Source organism: Lichenostomus cassidix, chromosome 18 (genome assembly GCF_008360975.1).
Source record: "Lichenostomus cassidix isolate B80296 chromosome 18, HeHo_3.0, whole genome shotgun sequence".
Lineage (NCBI taxonomy): Eukaryota > Metazoa > Chordata > Aves > Passeriformes > Meliphagidae > Lichenostomus > Lichenostomus cassidix.
Window position 1 is genome coordinate 11,601,194 of NC_139498.1, and position 24,686 is coordinate 11,625,879.

Consider the following 24,686-nt stretch of genomic DNA (forward strand, 5'->3'; position numbering starts at 1 on the left):
GCTGGCCACAGGCTGGAGAAGGCCCCGAGCTTAGGGACAAGACAGTCACCACCAGCTGGGGCACTTCCAAACAATCCAGAGGCATGAGGTAAAAAGGAGTGCGTTTGCTTTGATCTATCAGATTTAATCGTTTGTAAACATCTATTAATTGGCTGTGTCAGGCTCAGATCCTTATCATCTTCTGGTCTAATATCCCCTGTTCAATACATTTCCTCCACTATAAAAATACCCATCACCCACCCCTGTCAGCACAGATTAAATCTAACGCTCTTTCTTTCAGCTCCTCTCCCCAGTGAGGCTGTAAAGCTGTCAGCTCCACACTTGACAAGAGCCAGGCCTGCCCTCCTTCCCTTTGTCTCCTGAAGGAGGAAAATATTTAGGTGTCACTGGCTGGATGGCCACAGGGAAGTCAGCAGACCTCGACCTATCCACTGATCTGAGCCATGAGAGGAGAGAGGAGTTTCCACTGGCAGCAGCTGGGATGGTCCCAGTGTCTCTGAAATTCACGAATCCCTGCCGTCACTTCCCTGGCTTCCCAAGGGTTACTGCATGCTGGCACTCAGCTAACTTCTCCCTGTGAGTCCCCCAGCTTTTGACACACATGTGACATCCAAACATCTTTGAAGGCAGCAAGGTGCTGGCTCCTCGGGTGGCAGGGTGATAAAGGGGGTGATGTCGGGTCTCTTCAAAGGAGATGTGCCCAAGGCATGGCTGAAGGGCGAAATATTTTCCAAACCTGCTGGCTGAGTGTTAACATCATGTCCTGTTCCTGGGTTTATATAGAGCACAAGGAGGTGGCTGCAGATAGCATATATCTGTGTGTTTGCAATGAAATAGCTGATGCAAGATCCCTGAAATCCCTCCTGGACTCTCAGCAGTTCTTGCAGCACTCCCATAAGCAATGTCTGAACATCCCTGGAGGCAACCATAAGGCTGAATGCTCTGCTTCCTGCTCAGTCACCAAAGCGTGCCTTTTCAAGAGGAACAGGAGAAAAAACTTCCCAACAAAGGCAGAGCAGGGATATGCATCAGCCGTGGCACAGCAGGAAACAACTGGAGAAGAAAACGGCTCCTTGGGACAGAGTTCAAGCACAGTGGTAACAAGCAGTCCTGGGAAACCCAGCAGGAAGGAGCAAGGGGGGCAGGCAGGAGAGTTCTGGGAGGTGTTGAGCTGCAAGTCATCAGCCCATGGTGAGGTTTTGCCTGATCCTCCTTGAATGCCCTTCAGTGAGGTTACAGGGAGTCAAAGCAAGGGAGTCAAAGAACCTCTCCTCCTGCTCCTCCCCACTGCATACAAAGCATGTCTTCACCAGAGCGGCCCCTGGTCTGAGGAGCCCAGGATGGGTGCCCAGGGCCCGTGCAGAGGTGAATGCCCAGGGCAAGTTTCCTCAGGCAGGTGCTGCTGTGGAAGCATGCGGTGATCCTATGCCTGAGCTATGGGATCCCATCCCATGGACTCAACCCGCTGCTCATGGCAGCTCTGCTGACACCTTCACTGCTGCTGAGCCCCAAGTGTCTGCTCTTAAGGTAACAAGTGTTTCAGGACAGTCCTAAGAGATTTCCCAAGTGTAGCAGCACAGAGTTGCTGTAACTCCTGCTGTGTATTACTCCAGAGCTGTTCTTGCTGCTGTGCAGCTCAGGACATCAGGCCAGGAGGACTCACAATACATTTAATGTGCATGTTAGCACTCCATTAAATATTGACTATGCTTAAATAAATGATGCAGCCAACTTTCAAGGAAGAAAGTGCTTATTTTGTCAACACAAAGTATCCCTCTGTGCTCTTATCCCCATTAGTCTGTCTGGCACCAGAAAGTTCCCTGAACGAGGTCTTTGTAGCTGGTTTCACATGATATCCCTTGTCCAAAGTAGCTGGTTTCACATGACATCCCTTGTCCAAAGGAGACTATTAGAGTGGAAAACTTGGTTTGGCCCTAAAAAGCAAGGTGTTTGAACCTGAGTATGTTAGAAAGATGACTGCAAATTTTTCTTTGAAAGAAACTTTTAAAGAAGAAATTTGTCAAAACCAACTCTTTTCCACAAATTGTTTTGACATAAATGAACCTGCATTTTGACGGAGAGATCCTTCAATGGAAAATCCCAGAAGCATCTCAAATGTTCCTGACTCTCTGCAGGAGTCATCATACATGTCCTTCAGCTGTACCCAGTGTCACACCCTTGTGGTCTTGGTGGGCTTTATGAAGAGCATGTGTTAATTTGGAGGCATAGCAAGTAAACCCATCAAAAAAGCTGGAGCAGAAGTCTGAATTCAGCCCCCCCCTTGTGTTAAGAGCTAAAGTAAAAGGCAAAATAACACCCAGGTTCTCTCAACAATCAGTGGGAAGAGACAAATCACACCCCACTCTTCTGAATATGTACAGGGGTTAAATTTATTTGGCTGAATCAAGACAGAGCTTTTCTTTGTGCCACACTGAAGGCCCATCCCCACATTCACTAGACAGGGTTTGGGCGTCCCTCAGGTGAGACTCCAGGCTGGGCGCAGGGTATGGGACAGACTGCACCACCTCTGCTGCCTTTGCTTTCCTTTTCTGCCTCACCATCATTTTCCTCAGGCTCCCTCTCACCTCCCCTCTCTATATTTGTTCTCACAGTACCTTACAAATAGCTGCTTTTAATAATGTATACTTGGAGGTTCTTTTATATGCTTTTCATGCATCAATTATTGAAGCCCAGCACTGGTGTTCTCTGTTAATAATGGTCTTTTTGGTTTGTTTACTTCTGTTGGTCAAATGTTTAATGGGAATGTTGTCACTCTAGCTGCTACAGGACATGCAACTCTTCCCACCACTTCCATCAGTGACCTGAGTGCATCACACCACTGGCTCTGAGCTCAGCCCACATGAGCTGGGCAGGTTTCCATGTCCCTGGGGTAATTCCAGCCACAATGCAGAAATACACACTCTGCAGGGCAATGCTCAGAAGGGTCAGGTCTCTCAGGGAATCCTGACACTGCCAGGAAGTAGCCACCTTCCTGAAAAAGGCTGGAGCTGGGTGGCTGGGGCTTGAACCAGGGTTGAACCGGGTTTGAACCACGTTTGAACCAGGTGTCCTCAGCTGCTGCTGCAAAAGTGAAATGATGCCTGAGCATTCTGCCAGCCTTGCTCGTGGCCCTGGACAATTAAAATGTTAAAATCAATGTTGGCAGAGAGAGCTAAGCCTGATGCTCCAGCACTGCTGTCTCTGAGCCAGGAAGCTCTAAAAGAAACCCAGCCCAAATGAATCTCCTCCTGATTTCTTTCTAGGACACCAATAGTGATCACTGGGCATTTTCCCTGGCAATGTTTACACTCTTTCAAAAAAATTGCCATGTTTTTTATTTTGAAATGTATTAGGTTGGAAAATGTCCATCTGTCTCAAATAGTTACTTTCATTTTGCAGAGGCCAATGTCATTCTCTGGTAACTTGGGGAAATGTTGACATTAGGATCATAGGATAATTCAGGCTGAAAGGATTTTTAGGTCTCTGGTCCAACATCTGCTCAAAGCAGGGCCAGCTCCAAGGTCAGACCAGATTATTGACAGCTTTATGCAGTCTAGACTTTAAAATCTCTGAGGATGGAGGCTGAGCAGCCTCTGGCCAGCAGATACTGACTTTCCATCACTCCCAATAGGAGATATATTCTTACTAGCAATCTGGAGGTAAAGGTTATTTATCCCATAAACAAACTCTGGATCTGACTCTCCTATAGAGAGAGATTATTTTAATTAAGATTTACTTCACCGTGATCTTCTGTTCTATCAGACTTCACTGTGATCTACTATTCCAGCAACACCCTGAGGGCTCAGGGAGCATCCCTCTAACTTCCAAAGCTGACACTGAGTCAATGTGTTACAGTTCTGTTCATTGTGTCTATCCTTTACCTTTGCAGTTGCAATACAAAGTAAGAAAAAATGGAAACAGGGTCATGCAGGTGGGTTAACTGGAAGCAAAGGTCCATGGCCACTGTGTCCAGCTCTGGGGCCTCCAACATAGGCAGGATGTGGAGCAGTTGGAGCAGATCCAGAGGAGTTGTGTTGGTTTTGCTTAGCCGAGAAGAAACCCATGCAGGTGAAGGCGCTCCTAACCATTGTGCTCCAAGCCACATAAAGAGATTTTCTCCTCCTTTCCCTGAGCGGTGGTTCTTGCTATCCCATGGAAAAGGACATGGTATTCCCTATCATCTCCCTGGAAGACCCAGCTGTTCATACCTCGCTCTCTATCCTGTTTGCCTAATGCTGTGGCAGGTCCCAGCCTGAGGCTGCAATTCAGATAATCCCAGACACAAGAAATTATTAATATTGATCAGCATCTGCAGCACTTTGCAAGACAGTAAAGCAGAGGCAGGTGGGAGCCTGAGAGCTTTCTGCTCCCCATGGGTGACTGGGACTAATGGGCTTCTCAATATCATGCCAGAGCAGTAACTCAGAACTGGAAATTTCCCCATTTGGAAAGGCATGGGGAGGAGGAGGCAGTTTTGGTGGAGCCCATCCTCCTGCTAATCAAACTGAGTCAGGGGAAAAGGGGGAAATGTAAGTAAAGAACCCCCACAGGGTTTATTTTCATATAACTTTCTCCCTGCCACGGATTCCCACAGCTCCTGGCTAGTTACACCCTCCTATCCCCGTCCTCCACTCTGCCTGGTATTCAGCTTGGCTCCACTTTTCTGTCAGTGCATCTAAAGTGCAACCCTGTTCACAAATCCAGGGGAGGGATGGATGTTGCTGTGAGTTATATCCATGATGGATTCTCTGTGAGTTACCCATGTCCACAGCCTCAGACCATGCCAGGAGAGCCCTGAGCACCCCTCCCCCCTAGTCCTGCCTCTCCCCTTGCTGCCATGCAGGATTTTGCAGGTTTTGGGTCAGTTCCTGTGTGCTGGTCACTCCTGGGCAGCTAAATAGCTCCATTAATTGTGCATATGACTAAAAGATTGATGGATGAGAAAGAACAAGTCTCCCCCCACCCCAATTAATACTTGATCAAACACAGGGCGTGCCCCTCAGGATACCGAAGTGGGCTGGGAGTATCTGCATACCTTTTGGACAGACAGGTAATGGAGTGAGATTATCAGTCAATATTTAAATACAGACAAGATCTGAGCTCTTTCTGAATTGCCGGTTGGTCTATTGTGGCAGTGACGTCCCGTGCCCTGGATCCCTCATTTTTTATCATGCTACATTACCCACAGGGCTTCGCATTCCCACATCACTTGACCTCTTGACTCTGTTATCTCCGTCTTGGAACAAACAAGAAACATTTTATTCCCACCAGCAAACTGTCATTCACATCAGCAGTTTCTGCTGTGAGTCCTCAGGTCTTTTTTCTCCATCTTCTTGCCTGTCCCACAGGGAGCTCTGACTTCCCGAGCTGGAAAATACAGGCAGGAAAAATCCACTCCCTAAATGCTTTCAGCCCACTTGATCCTTCTTAAAGTGACAAGGCAGATTTATGGCAATTTTTTGTTCTCTCCATCCCCAATGATTTTTTCTTTCCTCTTCCTGCATGTCTTTCAATCAGTCATAAAGAGATATACAATCGTCTGGCTGAACAAATCACCTGGTAACAGTCAGATTGGTCGGGGGTGGTAACTGCAATTAAGATAATTCCCAAGTAACCTTCTACTGCTCTAGTGCCTTTCTCCACAGCAGAGCTGTGGTTGCAGATGCCAACCTTAACTTAAGCAGCAGAGCAAGTTTTTTTTGGACAAGTTGCTTTAATATGCACTGTAATTCTGTAATTTACAGGTTCCCCTTTGGTTTTAGTAAATAACTGGGCACCTTAAACATGTCAAGCAATCCTAGAGGTAGATTAGATTTAAATCTTGCAATTAGGGCTTTGGAGAGATGTCATATAACATATTTGAGGCTGAAATAGCAGGAACTGAGCTTTGCAAGAGTTCAAACAGCAGTGTTGTAGCATGAGGTTGTTAAGCTGTTGTGGAGGACCCACAAAGTTACCCCTGAAAACAGGTCAATGGTGTCATTCCTAGAGTGGAGGCAGTTGTTTGGACAAGGCCCAAGGCTCTGGACAGCAGCACCCAGCTGCTCTGCTCAAGCATTTGGCTTTTCATATCTTGGTACACAGAGGAAAACCTGACTGTCCCTCCATTTAGGGTTTTGCTGTGAGATGGGAGGCACCAGAACCTTGGCACAGGCTGTGCAGGGAGGAATTTACTTCATTTTCAGTCAGCTGCAGCAAAAACTCCAGTGCTTGGAGGACCGCAGCCCCCTGCCCTCAGAGGGGACCTCACCAAGTGTCCTTATGCAGGAACCTTTCAGGGATCTTGTGCTGTTCGGAGCTCTTCAACACTTACCCCGTATGCCCTTACACAACCTGCTGGGTCCCAAACCCATTGCCCACTCTTCACTTAGTTTGGGATGAAATTTGCCCAGGCCCTCTGATTCACCCCAATCGAGCTCAGAGACACTTCAGAGACCAAGTCAGAGAAGTGGGTATTTGCTTTATTCGGTGCACTGGATGTGTGGGGAATTGTTTCCACCAAACACACATACCTCAGTACCCCAAAGACACAGTGTTATAGGTAAAATTCATGAATATTCATTACATTCTTCAGGATAGGAGTGGTTATACAAATTACTTCTCATACGTCATTAATATTATTAGCGATTTCTTGTGCTCAATGGCAAAAGGATTCCTTTTGCCCCCTTTTATCTTGATAAGATTAAGGGAATCCACAAGGCCAGAACTGACAGGCGCCATGCTGGTGGAAGGGCTAAAAGCTCAAAGAAACAAGAATGGTTGAAGTGCAAATAGATTTGGGTTTTCTATTTGACTACTCCTTTCTCACCTTGAGCCCTTTGGAGGAGACCCCACGCAGGGTGTGTGGCTGTGATGTCCCGTGGATGCTCTGGCTGGAAAGAAACGGAGCTGCCCAAGATGGAGAGGGATGGCTGAGCAGAGATAGTGGGGTGTGGTGTGATGTCCCTCCCTGACCTGTCACTGTGACCCGCCTCTGCATCCACCCATTTACTCGAGGGGACGATGACACTCTTGTGTTTGCCCCACAGGAGCATGAACCCCTTTTCCAGGTGTCTGTGAGGAGCACAGCTGCTGAGGCAAAGGGAGCTGCATCAATGCCTGCAGATAAATGACTACATCCATTGTAAGGACTTGGTAAAACCCCCATTGAAATAAATGGCCAAACTCCCAGAGATTTCAAAGGGAGCAGTACTGAATGTTTGTAGTTCTCTCCTAGACTTATCATATATCCTCAGCACTGTGTGCTATTTCCATAACAAGAGGTATGGCATTTCCTTACTTCCCTGTTTGTTAAGTAACAAAGAGAGATTTCAACGCTTGTAGCCTTCCCAAATTTGTCAGGCACCAAGCAGTCTCCCTGTGGCTCCATGTGAGCTGTTCCCAAGCCCAGTGCCTCGTTAGCATCGGCAGGGACGTTGTTCTGATGTTATGAATATGCATCAGGGCTACGGTTGAGGTTTTGTTGGCATCAACAGTGACTTTGTCATTTAATGGTCTCCAGGGCTGTTTTAATCAACATGCACATTTCGCATGTCAGCTTATTTCACTTCACTGGTTATTATTTTATTTACAAATATTCTCGCAATTTCTTGGATTTATTCCGTCCCACGTGCCTGTAACTTTCTCCTCTCTGCTCCACACTGTTCTCAGGCCAGAGTCTGTGGTTTCCTTTGCTTTCTTATGGGGAGGGATCAGATTTACCCACCACCAACTTTGCTTCATTCCCGATTGCAAAATGTTGATCAAACTGAGGGGAAGGGGGGTAGTGAGGGAGGGGTATTTGCTCAAAAGAGAATTACAGCAGCATGTGGAGCTTTAGACCTGGCGTTCAGTGGCCCAGACAGATAGGCAGGAGTGCCAAGGCCACACCTCACCTGCACCTCAGCTTTCCAGCAGGAGCTCTGAGCCCATCTCAGGCTTCCAGGATTTATTGTATCTAGCTAGGGGAGGACAGGAATTAGCGCAGTGCTGCTCCAACGAGATGTCCTGAAGGAGCTCCCAGGCAGATGCTTCTGAGTCCTGGGGAGATATGGCTGCTGAGAAGGCCCAAAGGAGAGAGGATTGATGAGATTAGGTCAGGAGAGGTGGATGGTGGAGGAGAAGCTGGGAGCCTAGCTGCCTGCGCTCCGCAAGCCGATGGAGGATCCAGTCAAGAGGGCAGGAGTGCCTCTCTGTGTGTCTGTGGGAGGAAGAGGAATCTTGCATGGATAATTTGGACAGACAAAAATGGAGAATGAGGAGAAGAGTCTATATTGCCTCAAATGCACACTTGTCCCTCTGCATAACCACTGTCACAGCCAGCACTTCACTGCAGGCTTTTGGGGTGGGAGCAGAGATCTTTTCTGGTCTTAGAGCGAGAGCTTTTCCTCCAACCACTCACTAGATTTGGTGTTTTAGAGGAAAGGTGGCTGCCAGGAATTCAAAAATAAGTATCCAATCTGTGTTCGTGTGCCTTGGCATGTTTCCCATCACAACTGCCAGGATGTCCAAACCTGAAATGAGCATCTTTAGTAATTCACTGATGGATGCTTTTAAAAAATGTGTGGTTTATATTCATGCCAGAGCTGACCCTCCCTCCCCTCTCCCCCATCTCCCCTTCCTCTCCTTTACTTGCAGGTGGTCTATTTAATTTCAATTTCAAGCTGTTGCCTCCTGCTTTGGTTGAGCAAAATGACGTGTCTCGACCTATTCATTTCATGTTTCCAAAATCTTTTACATTTCCTGCCTCCTTCACACCCTCCCTCCCGGCTTGAAAAGAAAAAAACAATTCCAACTTACAAAATTAAGAATTTTCCTGCATCTGTAGAAAATCTCGTCTCACTCATATCTGTAAAAATAGTTGTTTCCCTTATAGGAAATGGCTTGCTCAGAACCTGAATTTTGGGTTGGTTTGGGTTTTTTTATCCTGGTGAGATTTTGATAAATATCTGTCTGATTTCAGGAAGAAATGGCAAACTCCATGAAGGCTAAATTGGCTGTCTAGCCTCACAGAGCAGAGGACTTCATTGTTCTCTATCAGAGCCTCAGGTCTTCTCAGTTGACTCCAACTGAGACAAGGCGGTTTTGGTGGGCAAAAAACCAAGAGGAGCCAGTCCCTGTCCCCAGAATGTTGCAGTAGAGCAGATCAGCCCAACATAGAGTGAGAGCAGGGTGTGTTATCAACCTGGAGACAAAGCTGGAGGAAAAACCAGGATGCAGCCTCTTTCCTTCCAACTTCATTGCCCTGGAATTTGGTCAAGGATTTAGCTCCCCAAAATTTGGATGGCTGTGTCAGCCATTGGTGATTTTAGACAAGTTGCACCTCAGTTTTTATTGAGGAGGGTTGAGTTGGGGGCTGAATGCAGAATCCCAGCCCAAAAGGGAAAGCCTGCTGGGCATGGCATCGATGTCACGGAGATGACAATGGGGGACAGCACTTGCTGCCCTTTGGAGAAGCAAAGGTCTCTCCTTGGAGGAAAAGACACAGCTGGGAGCACTGGCCCCCTTCCTGCAGGTGGGCAGACATGGCCTGGCTCCACATACCTGAGCACAGCAGGGGCTTGTCCCCTCAGCAGGGATCTCCTAAAGAAAAATACAGTGACAGGTCCTTGTGTGATGGAGAGATGATGCCAAATTCTCAGTAATCATAACTGATTGTAAACAGGGTTGTATGTGTAGACTGAATTCATGGGAGGAACCGGTTTCCTATCCTGCTTTGGCAGCACCAGCTTCTACTTTGAATTCCTCCAGTATGAAGATGCTGCCCTTCATGTTTTCCATCCATTCGTCCACATGGGTGTTTGTCTACTGGAACACACAGAGATACTTGATTTGAGTTTATCTTTTTAACATAAAACAAAATTATTTGATATGAAAAGAAATAGATTAAATCATGTCCACAGGTACCGTTTGCCATCTGCCACTTCACTCTCAAGCCCAGCCCCACAACACTCTGACCCTTTGGCTCCAGACGACGCAGCTCCAGCAAACTGTGCTTTGGGGAGGAGTAGGACGTGGTGAAGCCCCTCTAAAAGCAGGGATAAAGCTGCTGCAGCCTCTCTGGGGTGTGTGGTGGCTGTATTAGTGGTGGCTCCAGGGGCTTAGGGCAAAGGAGAGCGGGTGGGAGTTGTTAGGGAGCTTAACTTTTCATTTCCTGTGTGGTTTCACGTTGGGCTTGCTCTGCGTGATTTGATACACACAAGCAACAGTTTATGCACGTGCTGGGCTTCCAGAAATAACTGCTGGTAAGATGGACACATCAGCAACAGCTTTTCAGAGTCTCCAGAGAACCTGGCTGGCAGAACAGAGATGTTTTAGTATTTGGTTTCCCTGCTTTGGACCTCAAAGGATAAAACGTGGAAGATTAATAATTTGATTAAAAACCAAATCGTCCCATTCAGAACAGTCTTTTGCTCTGAAAGAATAAGATTTGCAAGGCTGAAAAAGCAAAGCAAATGTTACTGTAGAATGCCAAGGCTTATGGAGTATCAGAAAGATGCTCCTGGCTTCCTCCCTTCTTCCCATCCTGCCCCATGTTTATGAGGTGCTCAGATCTGTGATGTTCATCTCCTGGTTCACTACATGACAGGGCTGAGAGCCTTTCTCAGGGTTGCCAAATTTCCTCCAGCTTTTTAGCCATGCTAACAAGCAGAGTGAGAGCAGCAAAGCAGGGTCAGCAAAATTATTTCCTTGAAAAGAAGGAGATATTCTGTTTTTCAGACATGTTCCCTGCATGCTCTAAGGGGCTCTTGAGCCAGGGTGCAAAATTGCCACAGAAAGAAGCAGAGAATGGGAGAGACACAGAGTGGAACAGAGTGTGATTCCACAGAGGTAATTTCAGTTTGGAGAAGAAAAAGATATGAGCATCTTCTTGGTGCTAAAGACAGAGGAAAGAGGTCATGCTCCTGGCCATGAGAGCTTCAACTGCACCTTGAAATTGCAGTTGGAGTCCCCATCCCTGGAGGAGTCCCAGGAACGACTGGATGTGGCATTCAGTGCTCTGGTCTTGTTGACAAAGTGGTAATGGGTCACAGATTGGAACTGATGTTCTTGGAGGTCTTTTCCAATCACAGTGATTCTGTGATTCCAGCCATGGAAAAGGACTTAGTTGAATTGTGCTGGTGGTTTTCCCAGACAATGCATCTTCCAGGGGCAGGGATGATTTTTTAATGTAATTATATCACACTAAAGACATAGCTTTAAGCATTGGGAAAACAAAGCCTAGCTGGTGCTTTATCCACTGAAACTCATTCTTTCTTCACAACTACCAAATAGTGTAGAAGTCTCAGAAATCCCATTGAAATAAAAAGTATGGGTTTTATTTCTGTAGTGTACTAACTTGTATGACTCAACATACAACTCAGTATTTGAGTCATAATGCTCAGTATTTCACCTCAAGTTATTCCTCCTTCCCTCATTTCATCCCAAGAAATTGATCTTTTTATTCATTAGCCTTAAACAAGGCTGTGGCAGAACCAAGTGTGATAAGATCAAACACATCTGCTCCATGGGTACTTTTGCAGATAGCCTGACTTAGAGTAGACAAAACATCTTAATTAAGGACCATCCTCACTGCATTTCCCTCCATCTGCTTGGCAGAAATTCCCATGAATCCTTCAGGATTTTCCTCTCTGTCAAGCAGAGGGTCCTGCCACAAAACAAGCTTTTGAGAGGTCCTTACCCAGTATGACTCAGAGATTAAGGAACTGTTGTCTAGACAAGACCCCAGGTTTTCAAGCCACAGCTCCAAGTGGGAGAAGCGAGAGAAGCCAAGTGGTGTCAGCAGGAGGGATGGACTGTGCTGGGAGTCTGTGAGCCTTGGATTACCCTGGGGCTCACATGGCATTTCTTTCAGGAAGAAAACTCTGCTGGGAGGCAACACATGCTGGGAGGTGCCAGGTGATGAGAAGGATGCAGGCTTCCCAGTCCGTGACATTCAGTGGAGGAGGCAGTGGTGGTGGGATTGGATCCACTTGCTGTGCTACCTCAGCCCTTCGTGCAATCCATCCCTGCCTTGCATATTCCCAGACACACCCCAGGAAACGCCTGCACTGCCTGTGGAGGAGCATTGACTCTGGCATGATGGCACAAGGCATCCTGAGCTTTCAGGTGTGCCCAGAGGCCCACTCACAGTCTCTGCAAGCGAAGTACGAGTGGGGTTATTCACTTGTAGAGGAAACGTCTTTTTAGATGAAAAAAACATCTAAACCTCTTCAGAGCCAATAAATTGAGTTTTACACCATCTCAATTTCTGGCTTCAGAGTAGGATTCAGTGAAGGAAAGACTATCAGTATTTGGATGGTGAAGGGAAAGAAAACACAGCTCTAATTAATTTATGGAATTTCTGGCTCACAGTAGAGAGGCCATGGCTGCATTTACCCAAATAAGTGATAACAAAGGAAACAGCTGAACTGGGACAAAAAATAGCTTAGCATTTGCTAAACAATGCCTGTCTGGCAAAAACCCCAAGGCAAGGTTTCCTTGGGACTAGTTACACCATTCTGCTTTCAGATGCATGCATTGGTTGATGTTCAGACATGATTAAATATAAGATAAAAGGATCATGAAACTGAGCCTGTGTTGATAATTCAGGTTTGGACTAAATCTTCAGCACCTTTTGAATTGCAGATAGCTTTTTAGATGAGTCTGGATGGAGGGAGACCTTTCTAGTGTGCACAGAGCAAAAAAATAAGAAATAAATATCAAGGCTTTGAAATCCCAGCTGGTGTTTCCTGCTTCTAAACTGCCCAGTTTTGGTAGAGGAATAGATTTTCTTTTATAAACTCCCAATTGTAGTCAAATTAATAGAATTCTGAGATTTTATTTGGCTGAGTTTCCAAGCCAAGTCAACCACTTTGTTCTGAAGAGCTGGAAAACTACTTGGTGGAGCTCAGAATTGCCTTCTAGGTGTAGAGAATCCTTTTCCCTTCTGTTTAGGAACAGATAGATGTATTTCTGAGTTAGCAAAAAATCATTTGAAACCTAGGCATAGCAAAAAAAAAAAAGTTTGTAAAGCAATGATATCTCTTGAGCCGAGGAGGTTTTTGCTGCCAAATGTTTGGAAAATCTTTGAACTTTTCAGGAAGAGATCCACTAGAATATCTTTCCATATAAACAATATTTTCCCATAAAAATATTGTAAAGGAGTACATGGTGCGGAGAAGTAATTACACATGTATTCAAATGAATCTCTGTTTCAGGGTTAACGAGTCCACAGTGGTCATCTAGCTTTATTCAGAATATATTCTTGTGAAATTCCTCTGGTTCCAAACTTTTTGCATATTACTCTTAAAAAGGGAATATATTGTCCTTCCATTCCTCCTCCCATCCTTCAATCTAATCTAATCTAATTTAATCTAATCCAGACTAAACTGAAATATTGAAGACAGACAACCCTTCAGAGCCAAACACAATTAATTCATCCACAGTTAAAATGAAACTTCTTTTTTCATCTGGAATTTCCTGTTGAGTTGAACAAGCCCTAAATTATTGCCGTGACTTTAGTAGGAACAGGTTATCATCTAATCCAATATTTAGCACAAATAGCTGGATGTAAATAGAAAACATGATGCTACTTTTTCCAAGTTAATTAATGAAAATTCAAAATAATGGAAAATTTAATGCCACTGTGTACCTCTCTTCAGGCATTCACTACTAGTGTGAGACATCCTAACAGGGAACTCTCAAAAGACAAATTGTATTCAATTTTTTCATCCTGCTGCTTGGTATTATTACAGAGAAATTGTATATTGAGAAATACCTTTTTCTGTACAGTTTTCCTTCCAAGGGCTCATTTGGTGCCTGCGGAGCTGGAGACACAAAGTGCTGAAACAGAGGGAGAAACATGCAGGTCTCAGGGCTTGTCTCACTTGGGAAGAAGAGGTTTGATATTCTGTGCAGAAGCTGTTTCTTTCCACACAGAAAATCATTTTCAGGTTATCTCATGTCATTTTTGAAAAGGTTTAAACAAAAAGTTGAAGTGAAAAGTTTAAGCTAAAAATACCAGCACATGTCCCCAGCCACTGGGCTGTGGGGTACCTCACATGAGCAAGTGTAAATCTACAGGTGTAATGCAAAACCTGAGCTGGAAAGGCAACCCAGGCCCTGCTTCACTGAGAACAGCAATCCTCAAGTGGAAGAGAAGAAAGACAATGTTAGCTGACCTCACCAGGGCCTGAACAGGTAGGAATCCTCAAAAGTCCCATCGAGGTGGACAACAATGTCTTGATGAGAAAAATAACTGGAGTGGCTGCAGTGCTGACTCAGGTGTCCCATGACCATAACTGAGGAGGCATTAGGGCTAAATTGGTTTTCACACAGTAACGCCAGTCACACTTGTCTCCCAATCCATCCAGGAGTGGAATTAAGATGCAACAAAGGCACTGGGAAGGTAGGCATGGATGGGATTTTGTTGCTCATTTTCCAGCCGCTAGAGGAAGGAAGTCTTGCTTTAAATGGAGCCTGAATGTGCAGAATACTATGGGATGCTATTTCTATGTGTCTTTTATAGGCTTTCCCTCTGCTCCCTCCAGGCTTTGCCAGTTTAGTGTCTCATGTGTGGTTATCCCACATGTGTGGTTATCCCATGTGTTCGGGCCGTGCTGGCATGGGAGGGGAGCAGGAAAGTCCCCCACACTGAGGCTGAGATGAGAGAAACACAATGGGCTTGATTGATTGGGGTAAATATCCTGAATTTACCAGAGCTGTCCCTTACAATTAGAGCGGGGTTTGCAGGCCCCTTCTGTATATTTATTAGATCTCCCTGTGGAAGGTGAGGGACAGGAGACAGGAGAAATCCCCATGGGTTTAGGTCTCTGGGGAGAAGCTTGTGAATTCTCCCTGCATTGTGAACCATGTTAACTCGAAAATCAAAGTGTTCCATGAACCCTTGATCTCCACCAGGCTTTGCCATGCCTGGTGGAAAAGCCTCAGTTTCTTGTCATCCCATTTTTATTACTTTGGCTCTATTTTATGAGCAGGGAAGCACAGCTGTACAACCTCCCCCATCTCAGTGTAATTGCATCAGACACTTGGAGGCCGTCAGATTGCCAGTCAAGCTGGTATATAATGAATTTACTTGACATGCAGAGGTCCTTATGTCACAAAAGGTTTTCTCATTATATCTGAGCTTTTACTTGTTCATCAAGAGTCTCCAAACCCTCACTCTCTCCCCACTCACAGAGTGGAAGAAGTGCTGCAGGAAGCTGCCTTTTAGCTCAATGTTCATCAGAAAAGGCCCACCTGGCTGTAACTTTTCAGTTTTATTTGCAGCTTGCAGGAGATCTTGCTGCAAATACTTGCTGTGAAGAGTCAGCACTGAGGAATGACATGGACAGGGGTCCATTCTTTATAACTGGTAGTGTAATATTCTCCCTGAGGTGTTGGGATACCTGGCGGGCTTTATCTCCCCTTCCTGGTAAGATTAAGCAGTGTGAAAGGGTGGACCTTTGTCTTCATCGAAGGTAACAATTAGATCTGGTTATGATAAATCCCATAATGCTTTCAGGCATATGCAGTAGAGTCATTCCTGGATCCTGTATTTGTCTCGGAGTGCAGGAAAGCATCTCGAGCCTTCATCCTTCAGCAAGGTGGGAACAGAGATTTGATATGGTGGCAGTGGGCAAAGTTATGCAAAACCCCACGGGAGAGCCATAGAAAGGGTGTAATTGTACAGCTCTCCAGCACACTGGGGAATTGGGCATTACCCTTGGGAGTGGTTGTGACTGTGCCTTGTGGAGTCTGCATTAGCAGTCGGAGGGGGACGACTGGGACCTCCAGTAAGACTTTCCCTACTTTGAAAGAGCCTTTGGTGTGTGGGGCTGTCACTGAGAGGGCAACTGTAGGCTCAGCATCTGGACAATTGTCCCCTGCAAAGCAAAGCCCAAAGCCTCCTCTCTTCGGCAGGACTCAGGCAGAGGATCACAGCCTGGCTTGAGCAGCCCTTTGGCAGTAGGTCCATGTAGCCAGACATGGCAGGAGAGCCCCAGTCCCTCCTGATTAACCCAGATCCAAGGCTGAGCCAGGGCTGCTGCAGCATTTCGCTCACAGTTCCTGCCCATTGTCCGGGGGCTCTGGGAGCAGTGGGATATTGCTGCTTTTCTGCAGTGCTGGGGACTCTGTCCAGCTCCTCTCTCCATCGAGGGCTGGGGTGGGAGCAATGTCTCACATGAATGAGATAAGAGAAGACAAAGCAAATGGGGAAGAAAGGAAGCTTGTAGCTTTTCAAGTTCAATGAGGCTTACCAGGCTTTCGGGGGCCTCTTCAAATCAGAGGCCGAGTTAAAAGAACACACAGAATTCAAAGCCTGTCCTTTTCCAGGCCCTCTGCCGGCTTTGAAAATCCTCCCAATTCATGTTTACTCTTGTTTCTCTCCCTCCTCCCCCTTTGCCCTACGTTCCCCACACAGACATGCACTAAACTCCTCTCCCCAAGCAAAATTGTCCCCCCAAAATCTGCTCAAAGCAGCTCCTGGTAGGGTGATGACCAGCCTCAGGAGCAGGTGGGTTGGCTGTTTCCATGTCCCCAGATCCTGAATGTGGGATGTATGCAAATGGCAGCTAATGGTGGGCAACATCAGCAAAGGATACAATGGACCCCCTAATCCCTTGTTGCCCAGAGCTTTCTTTCACCCCAGAGAAACCCAGCACCAGAATAAACTGTTCCTTCACATTACAAACATTAAAGTGTTTTTTTTCCTGGCAAACACATCCTTTGGAAAGTTGCTGTGATGGGGAGCACAAAGGCTGGGTCCTTTCATCCCAGGAATTACAGTATGGGCCACCAGTTTCTAGAAGGAGTCAAGGGCTGCAAGCTGGGGGAACTGGAAGGACAGGAAGGGATGAAACCTCCATTTTTGCTGCTGACAGTGTGACTTTGCTTGCAAAAGGAGGTCAATGCACCTGGGACACTTCCCTAAGTAAGGGTTCTGAACTAAGAGGTGTTACTGACTCAGGTGGGATCCATGTCCAGCTGTTCAGAGGAGAATGATGCCTGCCAGAGTTGGCCCCACAGCCAGCTCGCCCTCATCTACTGGGCAGGCACAAAGCTTAATTGTCAATTAATTAATTCAGGTCTTTTTAAGATTGTGGCCTCAAGGCAGGCAAGTAAGGGCAGAGGACTTACCTGCTTCTCTACTGCCTCTGCTGAGGGTGCAACTTCTGCTTCTGCCCCACCCTTGTTTCTCTTGCCCACCCCAGTTGGGAGCTCTGACCATGAATTTCTGACAAAAGGCGGGTGAGACCTGAAAGAAGGGAGGTTGGCCACGTACACAATGAGAAGATCATCTCAGGTGCATGGTTTCAGCTACTATGCATGGAGGTTGAACCCTGCTCTGTCTTGCTCCTCCCACACCTCTGACGCTGGAATTGGGAAGGGTCCTCTCCCAGTCATTCCTTCGAGTGTTCAATAATGAACCAAGCAAGCAAGCCCAGTCCCTGATTCACCATAGCTTTGCCCGAGCTCTAAAGCCAATAAAACATGTAGCTGGGGCAAATCTACAGCCTTCCTCTGACCCTATGCTACTCTGGAAAACTTCACCAGCCCCTTTCTTTTTCTGGAAATGTGTTGTTCTTTCCTAGGAAAGAACCCATGTCAAAGGCAGAAAACAAACTGTTGTTAATACCTTTATTTTTTGCATAGAAGTTCAGTGTATGTCTAAGACAGTTGAGCTGTGAGCTGTTGTTTGTTTGTACCACTGGCTTCACACGATCCTGGGCATAGATCTGTAATTACCACCTCTTCTCCTTGACCAGCCTTGTAAGAAGGAAAAAATGGCAAAACTCACCTCTAACAGCTTGCCTGCTGTCACCCAGCTATGTGTGAGACACTGTGAAATGCAGTTTTTCCATCCCCTCCTGTGTCCAGGTGGCAGAGGGGATGTCCCATTTGACACAAACCTCAGCACTGAAAGGAGCACCAAGCTCCAGGACCAAAGCCCTGCTGGTCAGCAGCAATTTCAGAAGGATGTTTGGTTCTTGCTGCACAACTGGCAGGGACCCCAAATAGAAAGGAGCAGCCACTTCTTTTAAGAGTTGCCATTTATTGTTTAGAGGGGTTTTGGGGTTTGGGTTTTTTTTGATTGGTTGTGGGGTTTTTTTGGGTTTTTTTGGTTTTTTGGGTTTTTTGTTTTGGTTTGTTTTTTTTGTTTGTTTGGTTGGTTTTGTTTGGTTTGGTTGGTTTGCTTTGGTTTTGGGTTTGGGTTTGGGTTTGGGTTTTGTTGTTGAGTTGGTTTTGGGGGTTTTTTGCAATGGGGCTGTAAAAGTGTCTGTTAAGAACTGCACCTCTGAAGCGTTTGCTGAACAACGGGAGATTTGCCTGCCAGGTCCCGGCACTTTTTAGGACATTGCCGACAGTCAGCAACTGCTGAGTTTCTCTCCCTTCCCAGCCATGCAAATGAGCCGAAGGGGCTGGTGAAGGCACAAGGGTAGGGGCAAGGGATGTGACAGTCATGGAGTCACCAAAGGGAGGGAGCAGTCCCGTGCTGGAATGCAGCAGAGTTCACTCTGTAGCCCATTGAGCACGAGGAGGGCTCTGCAGCTCGGTGACACAGAGACTCGTGGTTGGAGTTGCCACCGAGCAGCAGGGAGATGACAGATCAGGACCAGCTTCTCGGCTGACATGAGCTGCTAAAGTGTCACTGACATTGTGTGGCCCTAGTGTCTCAGCTCCTCTGAAAAGAAACCCTTGCTCTTGTTCTCCTCCAGGCTGGGAAAGTGATTATTGTTATGTCCTGTTATTATGAAAATATGTGCAGGTTTTGTCACACATTTCTCTGTCCCAAGTGCATTTTCCCCCTTTTCACTATTCCCACTTTGTGTGAAGCTGGTGTTCATTAATCTGGCAGGGTTGGGGAGCTGCAGGCAGGGAGCCAGGTACACCCCAGCCCTGCCCCAGCCTCAATCCCCACATGGCTCAGCCAATGCACCCCACACCTGACCCAGAGCACAGGGATCCCCCCAGACATGAACCAGGCCCGGGCTCCTACCCCAGCCCTCCCTGCACCTCCACAGCCTCTTCAGAGCTGCTTCTTGCTGCCAGGACAAATACTGGGACAGGGGGGCTTAAGGGGAAACAAACACCAGGAAGAGATGAGGAAACTCCTCAAACCCATTTCCATAAGATGCTGAAAGCCTGGCTCAGGACAGAACAGGATGGGACAGGACAGGACAGGACAGGACAGGACAGGATAGGATAGGATAGGATAGGATAGGATAGGATAGGATAGGATAGGATAAGATAATGTATGCATTTATATCTCCATAGATATACTGACTATTGGAGATCATATTTCCTGGTTTGCTCTACTGTTTCTTTCCCCTTGCAACACCATCAGCCTTTGCTACAAAGTGATTGCCGTACCCCTCCCTGGAAGTTTCCTGTCTCTAGAAGTGTCCAAGGCTGGGTTGGATGGGCCCTGAGCAACCTGGTCTAGTGGAAGGTGTCCCTGCCTGCAGCAGGGGGAGAGAAAGACATGCTCTCTAAGAATGTCACTTCCAACCCAAATAATTCTGGGATTATATAAAAGATGATTTAAAATCTTGCCTAAAGGGGTCCCGGACCCCCAAACTCAGTTCGGGATAGAGTAGGCTGCTTAAGTGGAGCCCAGCGAGGCAGCTTGCTCTCGGGCGGAAGCGGGGCGACCTGGAGCTCAGTGGGGCGACCCCGAGCTCAGCAGAGCTCCCGGAGGAGCGGTGCAAATCAGGGATCGAAAGCAGACACAGGAGATGCAGGCAGTCAGCCCGGCGGTCCAGGGGATTTATTAAAAGGTATGGGGAGATGGAAGAGGGGAGGAATAGGCCTGGATCGGCGAGCTAAAAGCGGGGTTTCTGCGTTGTGTTGCAGCTTATAAAGCAGGGGAAAAAGGGAGGGGAGAAACCGAGGACCAACGGGGTACATAGAACTCTGGATTGACAATAATTTCATCTTATGGGGGAACAAGGGGGGAGGATACAGAACTTTAAATTTTCCAATCAGAGAACATGGCAAAGGCAGACAAAGGAGAACTTTCTAGAATTAATATGGGAGGGGAGATAAGGTGGGCCAATAGCTTTACTTCAAGGCTCTCTGGGAGCACCCCCTTTAGGGTTGCTTTATTCCCATGACTTGTCCCGTGGGGCAATGCCACTGCTGGGGACACTCAGTTGAGCTAAAGCCACCGCAACACTTGCCCTCCCAATTTTGCAGTGCATTACATCTGTCCTGTATCACCTCTGCAGTAGTGGCATCACAGTCCAGGCCAGTGGAGAGCTGATCTTAAGGAGTTTAGACCTGTGAATGCCAAGACATAACTGGAATTAGCTACTTACACAGCGCTGTTTCTGGGGTAGAAGTTACCTGCCTGTGGAGGATATTTCAAAATTCAATAGCACACATATCTCACGTAAAATGCCTTCACTGAAAGTGTGGTCAGGCATTGGAACAGGCTGCCCAGGAAAGTGGTGGAGTCACCATCCCTGGAAGTGCTCAAAGGCACATGGATGTGCCACTTGGGGTATGGTTCAACAGTAAATAAGCTGGTGCTGTGTTAATGATTGGACTCAATGATCTTACAGATCTTTTGCAACCTTAATGATTCCTTGATTCTGTGGTATCAGGAGTGTTACCAGGCCTGCATGACTTTTTGGAGTAATTCTGGAGTTAATAGTAAGCCAGCTGGAAAATCCTCCCTGGTGCAGGCAGCATTTTCAAGCTGACTGAGATTTGGGCTGTTGCTCCAAGGTGATTGTGCTGCTGTGTTTAGGTTTGGGTATGTTCAACAGCCCTGGAAAATGGTTAGTGAGATTCCTGCTCTCCCAAAGAGGCTCACTCTCCCAAGAGAGCTGATGTGCCAGTAAAGTAGAAACATTTCATTTCTATTCTTTTTCCTGTTCAAATATATAGGAGGATTTTTAAAAATCATAATTTCAATATAGGTGTTACCAGGAAGAAGGCAGTAGAAATGGCTTAACACACACTAGGGAAATAAGGGCTATACTACCATGGATATGATGGAGTCAGCTGGAACAGTGTAAATTGGGCTGTGGATGGATTGCTGTTTAATTGCCTGTTGGAGCTGCAGTTCAGCCAGAGTGTCTGCTTAACACTCATGCTGAACAAAAATATTCATGTAAACTTTAAGGGCCACAAGCCTCCCTGGAAAGGAAGTTTTCCTAAGGGGACTGGTGTGCCAAGTGCTCTAGATCATGTCTGTGTTGAATAGAATTAGTGGGAGCCACAGACAGACTGTCAGACAGACAAGGAGAGCCCCTCCCTCAGAAGATGGAGTTTGTGTCCTGGACTTCAAAGGCTGGATGATGCCGATGGAGGATGAGAGGTGATGCAGGAAGCATTAGGATCCTGCTGTGGGGAGGATGGACATGCAGCTGGAGTTATTCCCAACACTGCCTGCAGATAATGGCCATTTGGTACCACCCAGTTCTTTTGGGCTCTAAGGCTGTTGGCCTAAATCAAACAATGGTAACAGCATCAATTTAAAAAGACTTAAATAAAGAGATGCATTTGACTCTGCAGTTGCTCATTTTCCCTTCATCTAATAAAGCAAGATGAAGTCCCTGATCTGGCAGCCAGTCATGGGGACAGAAGAGATGTGTAAGGTTAGGGATGTATATCCTAAGGAAGGAACAGGTAAGAGGGAAGAAGCCCAGCAAAGCAGTCTGGCAGCAGCAGCAGGTTTAAAACAAACCATTTTCAGCAGTGGGCTTTGGCAGTGCTCAGAATGACTCAGGACAGCGAGGCAGACAGAAGCTGGAAGCATGCAATGAAAACCATGGAGCTAGGGTTGTATGAATCCCTGGAAGCCAACATTGCCCAAACCCAAACCAAAACCGAAACCCAAACCATGGACTCTGCTCTGTGTCTCTGACCCATTGCTGTGCCCCTGAGCTTCCAGGGAGGCTGTTTGTGGCTCTGCCTGCTCATCCCCCTGATCCCACCAGCCAGTTCCAACCACATGTAACCAAGGATCAGCAGTCTCACAGATGGTGGCACACAGCATGGATACAGGAAACTGAGCAGTGGGACAGACCCCAGGGAGTCTGCAGGGCGAGCCCAGCCCTCAGAAGACACAGATGAGCAAACTCCATGTCGTGATCCTTTAAGTGAGGAGCAATTGCCATGCTGGAAGCTACTTATTGCTAGGACTGAAGCCAGTGCTCAAAATAAATCTCTGTGGTTGTAACAGTTTTGCTAATGCTCGTGGAAGAAAAATACTTTAGTGCAATTACTCCTGTTTTATGCAAAATGGGAGAAAGTTTAGATGGAAACCTGAAAAGCAAATGTCAGTGTCCTTCAAGACGCTTTTAAATGGGGTCAGGAAATGCAATTTAAGGGGAAGGAAAGGGCTAAATATGAATCCTTTGGAGAAAATCCTCCTGTGAGATGTTCAATGTGAGTCACTGGATCAGCTGTACCAACACATCTCAGCTGGCAGGATGGAAAAGTCTTGAGCCATTGCCTACTTCATGTGACAGTCTTAGTCCTGAACGACTAGATTACAAATTAAATAAAAAACTAAAATTATGCCAGATGTCATCTATAAAACTATTCTCAGATCCTGGCAGTGACTTGGCCAATATAAAGTAAGTGCAATTTTGTAGGAGATATCCTGTGAGTGAGTTGGTGTAAATCCTGGCCCACCTTCCTAGGAGGCTGTCATCATGGTATTGACTGTGGTACATTGCCAAAGTGCATTTACCTTAAAGAGGTTTCAGATTTCCCCTTCACTAGTTAAGGGATTAGGCAGGCATGGGCTGCAGCACTTTTTAGTGGGCCTGTTTTTTGGAGGCAGTGAATGCAACTGTCTGGTAGCAGATGTCTTCCATCTGTAGCTCATGTGTGCTCATCCAGAGGTTAAAGACAAGATCAACTCTTCTGAGAGCGAGGAGTGAAATGTGCCCTTTTCCTCCCTAAATTCTTCTGCTTTGCTCTGGTGGTCATTGTTATCATTAACTGCAGTCAAGCCATGCTCACAAGACTTGGCTGTACCAGAGACCACCCTCTTCTGTTTCTTTGAAGGGTAATAAAAAGCCATGGGGAGGTTTCAGGTGAATCTGAGAACAGAACTTTTCATTCAAAAGGGACCAGGAGGTGAAAGGAAGCCAGCGCACCACCCTTGGGAGGGGTCAACTCAGCAATTCTTTAAAGCTGCACAGGTGAAACCACCAGCAAAGATGGAATCAACCTGTGGCTGCAGATCTGAATTTATGTAAAAATTCAAATTTCTTTTCCCATTATTTGGAGACAGATTTTGCTCCACTGCCACAGTGCAAATCTGACCATAACCTTAGGGAAGTTCAGAGAAGGTCATTAAGTGTGAATGACTTCTAGAAGATGGTTTGAACTTGCTTAGGTATCTTGGGTCATGGAATTTGGATGAAAACTGTTTCTTTCTGAGCTGTCAGGGCTCCTGCTTTCCTTCAGAGCCTGGGAACAGCATTGGCCAGGGGATATTCCCCCTTCCACATCCTTCTGCCTTCCCTCCACAGGTGGGGTGCTTGCAGCAAAGGCCAAAATTCACTGCAGACAATACCAAGCACATTATTCCAGTTCACTGCCAACGGCGAGGCTGTGCAGTGATTCTTGGGATGGATCCTGCTGAAAAATTATCCTGCTTTCCAAGTTCACACATTTTCCACAGGCTTTTTTAGCAGCCTGATCAGAAAGGCCAGTGAATAAACAACCTGTCTGAGCTGGATTCTTTCCCCGCCCTGGGAACAAGCCCTATGGGTGAGGTTAAAGGCAAGATATGCCCCGGGATGAGCTGGAATTTGGCTGCTCATAGTGCTTCAGCTTGGTGAACAACAGGGATCGTTTCCTTTCCACAGTTGTTGGTCTTTGCACTTAATATGCCACTTTTTCCAAGGGCTATGATGATGAGGGGAGGCAGAGATGCTGAGGAGCAGGTAGGTCATTCCTTGCAAGCACTGGATGATCTACAGCACACTATTATGAGGGCAGTACACTTCTTTCTTACACTGAGCAAGGATTCTTATGTAGCCCTGGTTTGATCTCCACCAGGCCAGCTCTTTTTATCATGTTTGTCAGTTCCAGTGAAGCAGAAGTGTTTCTGCTTCCTTGTCTGCAATAAGTTCCAATTGGTCTTGTGCTGGCTGTAAGGCTAAAATGGAAAGATGCTCCTCCCATGACACTGAAAGCAACTGAAAAGAGGGACAGGAGCAGATTGCCAGGCAATCAAACAGCCCCAAGGTAACCTGTTCTGGGGGATTTGCTTTGGTCTCTTGCTGGTGCCTGTCTCCCTTTTCCTCTCCCAGCATCAGTACTTTCTGCCAGATGGCTGTTATTTTTTACAGGTCTACAGACAATTATAGCTGTCAAGGGCATGCCAGAGTAGTTAGCATTTATGGTATTAGGGAGATTACCTTCTAGATGTTAATAGCAGGCACAGACGTGGTAACTTTCCCACTCCAGATCCATATTGGATCTGTGCTCTGGGTGCTCCAAGGGTCTCAGACGTACAACATGATCACTCTCAGTTTTGGGAACATATCTGTATTTTCCACACACTCCTGCTGCTTACACACCTGCTCACCAAATGTAAGGACAATGGGGTCTCCCACCATTCATGTGCAACAAAGCTGTGCAACCATCAAGGCCAGAGAGGTTTAATTTCATCTGGTTTTCTGAGCTGCGGCACATCTGCAGGTATCCAGGAGTTACTGTGTGTTTCCTGGGCATTCCTGTTGCCATCAGAA

General features: G+C 46.6%; 1 long non-coding RNA gene across 3 annotated transcripts in view; it reads right to left on the reverse strand.

The window, feature by feature from the left end:
* Positions 1 to 6,429: 6,429 nt before the first annotated feature.
* The window catches only part of LOC146429724 (uncharacterized), an 80,423-nt gene continuing 62,166 nt past the window's right edge, over positions 6,430 to 24,686 (reverse strand). For 2 of the 3 annotated variants that reach the window (XR_014855671.1, XR_014855670.1), the window contains exons 2-4: positions 17,101 to 17,218; positions 13,739 to 13,803; positions 6,431 to 8,179 (exon numbers count right to left, since the gene is read on the reverse strand). This is a non-coding gene — a long non-coding RNA (uncharacterized LOC146429724). Of the gene's footprint in view, positions 8,180 to 13,738; positions 13,804 to 17,100; positions 17,219 to 24,686 lie in introns of all 3 variants that reach the window. The other variant, XR_014855672.1, reaches the window with a different exon arrangement.